Source organism: Globicephala melas, chromosome 7 (genome assembly GCF_963455315.2).
Source record: "Globicephala melas chromosome 7, mGloMel1.2, whole genome shotgun sequence".
Lineage (NCBI taxonomy): Eukaryota > Metazoa > Chordata > Mammalia > Artiodactyla > Delphinidae > Globicephala > Globicephala melas.
Window position 1 is genome coordinate 3,484,739 of NC_083320.1, and position 6,652 is coordinate 3,491,390.

Sequence of the window (6,652 nt, forward strand, 5' to 3'; positions counted from 1 at the left end):
GAGATCATCAGAATGACCAACAAGAAAAGGATGCTTACATACATCCTGCTTCACCAACAAAAGAAAAACATAGCCATTAATGTGATTGATATATATACACTACTATGTATTAAATAGATAACTAATGAGAACCTACTGTATAGCACAGGGAACTCTGCTCAGTGCTCGGTGGTGACCTAAATGGGAAGGAAAACTAAAAAAGAGGGGATGTATGTATACAGATAGCTGATTCACTTTGTTGTACAGCAGAAACTAACACAAAATTGTAAAGCAATTATACTCCAATAAAATTTAATTAAAAAATACATCATGATGCTGGTAAATGGTCAATGCCATTAATCAGTTGATATATACGATATGATGTTAAAAAGATAGAAATCTGTATATTTAATATGATAGTTTCATATATATGTGCACATGCACACACCTATATTTCCCTTTTGTGAAGGAAAATAACAAAAGCAAATACAACAAAATTTAAGCAGAGGTTGTTTCTGGCGTGGTGATTTAAGTGTTCTTTAAATATTCCTACACTTAAATTTGTTTCTAAAATAAACCTGTGCATTACCCTTATCAAACAGTTATTTTCAACTTGAACATATTTTTATATACGAATTGCACTATTCATAAATTTTAATTGTTTTAGAATCTGTGTTGTGTGGATGTACCTAACCACTCATCCTTCCTTCCTTCCTTCATTCCTTTGTTCCACAAGTCTTTACTGAACATGTGTCACATGCTAGATCCAGGTCTAGGCACTGGAAATGCAGTTCCGCTGGAACTGACCTACTGGGGGAACCAGGCAACACAAATGCATCTGTAAAGCATGAAGACGTGGGAAGAGCTGAGGAGAAAAATAACCGCAGCTGCCTTTCCAGTTCCCTCGGTTTCTTACCCTGCCCTCGTGCATTTAGCATGTGGTTCCCAGGAAGAGAAAACGTGGACTTTAGGAGAGCTTGAGGGCACACACATCACCTGTGGCCCCAGCTTACCTCCACACCCAGGGGTGCTCAGATGTGCAGAATCAGACACCACTGGAGGGAGGGCTGTGGTCCTAGAAACCCCATTTGGCCACCAGACATGTCCCCTACCCAACTACAGCACTTACCCTTCCCAGTGTCTAGGCCCTAATCTTGACGTTGCATTTTACCCCGATGTTAGTTATAAAATAGAGTGGAAGAGTCATTAGTGGGTTCATTCCACCCCTGGAAAATCAGGCTGATTTTGCATCTCACGCTAAGATCCCATTTCCACATAATTCTGCCTTGTTCAGTGGAGACAGTTGGTTACACTAATTCATTTGACACCTGAGCACATTGTATGTGTTCCTCTGGGCTTTTAGGATAAAGTGTTGAACAAACCAGACAGGGTCCCTGCCCCCGAGGGGCTTACATGCTGCTGGTGGGAGACAGAGAGAATGCAAGGACCATGAAGAAGAAGCAAACGGTAGAAGTGCTTTTGCAGGAGGTGACGAGGCTCTGGGGCAGGGAAGGTGGGGTAAGGGGCAGGCGGTGCTGTGCTGGGGCAGCCACCATGTTTCAGTAGCGCGATCACCGTGGGCCTCGCTGAGAAGGAGACTTTGAGAAACACCTGAAGAAGGTGAGTCAAGGGGGTAACTGAGGAGAGAGCTCAGGGCAGATGGGACCCCTACAGCAGCGTGTTCCTCGGATGGAGGAGAAGGCCCTGGGCTGGGTTCTGTCAAGTGAGGGCGGGGGCCCAGGGGCCACTGGTGGCCCGGGTCGATCTACCGGCTTTTACTCAGTGACCTGGAGCCATGATTCAGCAGCTCCATCAAGGGACCGACAGGAACGTCCTTGAACTCCACAGGATCCACTAGCTGCTCTGTGGGGACAAGACCTCAGGCAATGAGGCGGTGACACCAGTGATGGGGTGGTGACATCAGTGGTGAGGCCATGGAAGAAATTCAGGTGAGACGCGATGGTGACCAAGACCAGAGCAACAGCAGAGGAAATGAAGTGTGGACTCTGGGTATATTTTGGTCTAAAATGTGCAAGAATTGAGGTAATGTCTGTGTACAGTTTTTTACCCATTATTTCCACAAAGGAACTAGAACCAAACAGATGTTAGATCATCTGTGCTGACTTTGTGTTCAGCAAAGCGTGGTCTGAGCTGCACTCCTGACCTGAGACAGCTGTGGACCTCTTTCTGAGGCCTGTTCTTTGTCAGACGGTGCCACGGTCTCCACATCCTTGCCTGCGCTGTAGCGTGCCCCTGACCCGAGGGTCCACCCAGTGCTTTATGGGGCAACCTTGGACAGCTTCCAGCCTGGCTGTGTGCACGGAGGTGGCTTGCCAGAAAAGAACACCTGTTTTGAATTTTGTGAGCAAAACTAAACTTCTACTCGGGTAATGCACTGAGTTTTTGGGCTGTTCTAGAAGACGGTGTAATCTTAACACAATTTACCTCTACCCAGTAGCAGTTGTGTGTCAGGCACTGTACTAACTGCCTCACCCACATTATCTCAGGCAGTGCTGTCTGGTAGCGGTCACTATACTAGTTCTTTAGATGATGAAACAGAGGGTCAGAGTGTTCCAGTTCACCCAGTTACGACCTAATGGAGACTGTATCTGAGAAAGTCAGCATGACCCAGAAGCGCTCCCTGAGCTCCCAAAGGTGTACTGGTTCCTGCGGGATCCTCGCTGTCATTCCCCAGGGGCTGTTTCCCTGAAAGTTGGATCTAATCTCAAGCTCCGTATCTTCGTCCAGCACAAAGCACGGCCTACCCAGTCCCTTTCTAAGACCTTCTGAAACTCTCAGCGGGCAGAAAGTCCCTCTCTCCTTTCCCTTTCCTTTAATGACAGTTTTCCCATCTCTTTTTCATTATCCGGAGCTGCTCAGGGGAGGACTTAGAAAAGCTAGCCATTCTGGGCTTGTGCCTGGTTCTCCGAGGCCAGGTCATTGAGACATCTGTTTGGACTGTACTATCAGCACATTTCGATCCTTTCGTCAGCTTTGCTGGATCTGTGAATATAAGTGCCTTCTACTCCTCCCCCCCACCCCCACCCCCTTTACAACATTCTACATAATTTTTAAAAAATCACAAGGAGTGTGAATGGGCACCAGTCTTCCTGTAGGAAGCCAATATCCTGAACCCTCAACATCAGTTTGAGATTTCTCCCCCACGGTGATTCATTTTTAGGGAATTGTTCAGATTACACTGCCAAATTTCCCTCGTTGTCACATTTCCAGTTGGACCTGGCTGTTGGTCAGGTTCTCGGAGTCCGGCCTTCTGGGTGTGGCTTCCGGGGAAATTGGGGTCTGCTGATGGTGCTGAGCTGCTAGGCCCCGGTCCAGGGGCTGCCCAGGGGTCTGCTCCTTCTCCGATTTTAGTTCAGGGTTCTGACTTTTGATGTTGTGTGTGCCTCCTGTCTCTCCCTGGAGCTGAAGTGCTATTCTTAGTGCCATCGGATTCCCAGGGGGGTCTTCCTGTTTGTTTGGAGTCAGGACTTCAGAATTGGACAGTCCTTCAGAGGTCCCGAGGCCCAGCGTGAACAAGTTCAGTGATCCCTTTCCGCACTGTTCCTGATTCTGCGACTCACGTGGTGGGCATAGAATTGCCCGAGAGTGAAACACTGAAGAAGGAGTGTTTAAAAACCCAGTCGCTCCAGCCCAAAGACACCTGGTAGAGGGTAATGGGAAACAAAGAAGAAAGGGACTCTGCATAAGGGTGACACTTTCCAAGTAAGACTCAACCTGGAAAGTACGTACGATTTTCCTGCCTTAAATAAGAGGTGTCTATGAAAACTTTCAGGCTACTGGTACAAAAAGTCATCTAGTGGAAGGGATTCGGGGAGCTGCAGAGAAAACCAGCCAAGCATGTTCGAATTCAAGAGGAATGCAGACGTTCCAGTGTCTGCGCAAATTTTCCAGGAAAGGTTAGACAAAGAAATAGTGAGACAATACGAAAAAACTGGTGGAGCCTCTATATATTCGAGGGAAAAAAAAAGTCTATTTATTTACTAGTTCAAACAAGTTTTTTTTAAAACATCTTTATTGGAGTATAATTGCTTTACAATGGTGTGCTAGTTTCTGCTTTATAACAAAGTGAATCCGCTATACATATACATATATCCCCATATCTCCTCCCTCTTGCATCTCCCTCCCACCCTCCCTATCCCACCCCTCTAGGTGGTCACAAAACACCCAGCCGATCTCCCTGTGCTATATGGCTGGTTCCCACTAGCTATCTATGTTACTTTTGGTAGTATATATAAGTCCATGCCACTCTCTCACTTCGTCCCAGCTTACCCTTCCCCCTCCCTGTGTCCTCAAGCCCATTCTTTACGTCTGTGTCTTTATTCCTGTCCTGCTCCTAGGTTCTTCAGAACCACTTTTTTTTTAGATTCCGTATATATGTGTTAGCATACGGTATGTATTTTTCTCTTTCTGACTTCACTCTGTATGACAGTCTCTAGGTCCATCCACCTCACTACAAATAACTCAGTTTCATTCCTTTTATGGCTGAGTAATATTCCATTGCATATATGTGGCACATCTTCTTTATCCATTCATCTGTTGATGGACACTTAGGTTGCTTCCATGTCCTGGCTATTGTAAATAGTACTGCAATGAACACTGTGGTACATGACTCTTTTTGAATTAAGGTTTTCTCAGGGTATATGCCCAGTAGTGGGATTACTGGGCAGTATGGTAGTTCTATTTTTAGTTTTTTAAGGAACCTCCATACTGTTCTCATAGTGGCTGTATCAGTTTACATTCCCACCAACAGTGCAAGAGGGTTCCCTTTTATCCACACCCTCTCCAGCATTTATTGTTTGTAGATTTTTTGATGATGGCCATTTTGACAGGTGTAGTTTTGATTTGCATTTCTCTAATGATTGGTGATGCTGAGCATCCTTTCATGTGTTTGTGGCAATCTGTACATCTTCTCTGTAGAAATGTCTATTTAGGTCTTCTGTCCAATTTTGGATTCGGTTGTTTGTTTTTTTGATGCTGAGCTGCATGAGGTGCTTGTAAATTTTGGAGATTAATCCTTTGTCAGTTACTTCATTTGCAAATATTTTCTCCCATTCTGAGGGTTGTCTTTTTGTCTTGTTTATGGTTTCCTTTGCTGTGCAAAAGCTTTTAAGTTTCATTAGGTCCCATTTGTTTATTTTTGTTTTTATTTCCATTTCTCTAGGAGGTGGGTCAGAAAGGATCTTGCTGTGATTTATGTCAAAGGGTGTTCTGCTTATGTTTTCCTCTAAGAGTTTTATAGTGTCTGGCCTTACATTTAGGTCTTTAATCTATTTTGAATTTATGTTGTATGGTGTTAGGGAGTGTTCTAATTTCATTCTTTTACATGTAGCTGTCCAGTTTTCCCAGCACCACTTATTGAAGAGGTTGTCTTTTATCCATTGTATATTCTTGCCTCCTTTATCAAAGATAAGGTGACCATATGTGCATGGGTTTATCTCTGGGCTTTCTATCCTGTTCCATTGATCTATCTTTCTGTTTTTGTGCCAGTACCATACCATACCATACTGTCTTGATTACTGTAGCTTTGTAGTATAGTCTGAAGTCAGGGAGCCTGATTCCTCCAGCTCCGTTTTTCGTTCTCAAGATTGCTTTGGCTATTCAGGGTCTTTTGTGTTTCCATACAAATTGTGAGATTTTTTATTCTAATTCTGTGAAAAATGCCATTGGTAGTTTGATAGGGATTGTATTGAATCTGTAGATTGCTTTGGGTAGCACAGTCACTTTCACAATGCTGATTCTTCCAATCCAAGAACACGGTATGTCTCTCCATCTGTTTGTATCATCTTTAATTCCTTTCATCAGTGTCTTATAGTTTTCTGCATACAGGTCTTTCTTCTCCTTAGGTAGGTTTATTCCTAGGTATTTTATTCTTTTTGTTGCAATGGTAAATGTGAATGTTTCCTTGATTTCTCTTTCAGATTTTTCATCATAAGTGTATAGGAATGCAAGAGATTTCTGTGCATTAATTTTGTATCCTGCTACTTTACCAAATTCATTGATTAGCTCTAGTAGTTTTCTGGTTGCGTCTTTAGGATTCTCTATGTATAGTATCATATCATCTGCAAACAGTGACAGCTTTACTTCTTCTTTTCTGATTTGGATTCCTTTTATTTATTTTTCTTCTCTGATTGCTGTGGCTAAAACTTCCAAAACTATGTTGAATAAGAGTGGTGAGAGTGGGCAACCTTGTCTTGTTCCTGATCTTAGAGGAAATGGTTTCAGTTTTTCACCACTGAGAACAATGTTGACTGTGGGTTTGTCATATAAGGCCTTTATTATGCTGAAGTAAGTTCCCTCTATGCCTACTTTCTGGAGGGTTTTTGTCATAGATAGGTGTTGAATTTTGTCAAAAGCTTTTTCTGCATCTATTGAGATAATCATATGGTTTTTTTCCTTCAGTTTGTTAACATGGTTTATCAAATTGATTGATTTGCATATATTGAAGAATCCTTGCATTCCTGGGATAAACCCCACTTGATCATGGTGTATGATCCTTTTAATGTGCTGTTGGATTCTGTTTGTTAGTATTTTGTTGAGGATTTTTCATCTATGTTCATCAGTGACATTGGCCAGTAGTTTACTTTTTTTGAGACATCTTTGTCTGGTATCAGGGTGATGGTGGCCTCGTAGAATGAGTTTGGGAGTGTTCCTC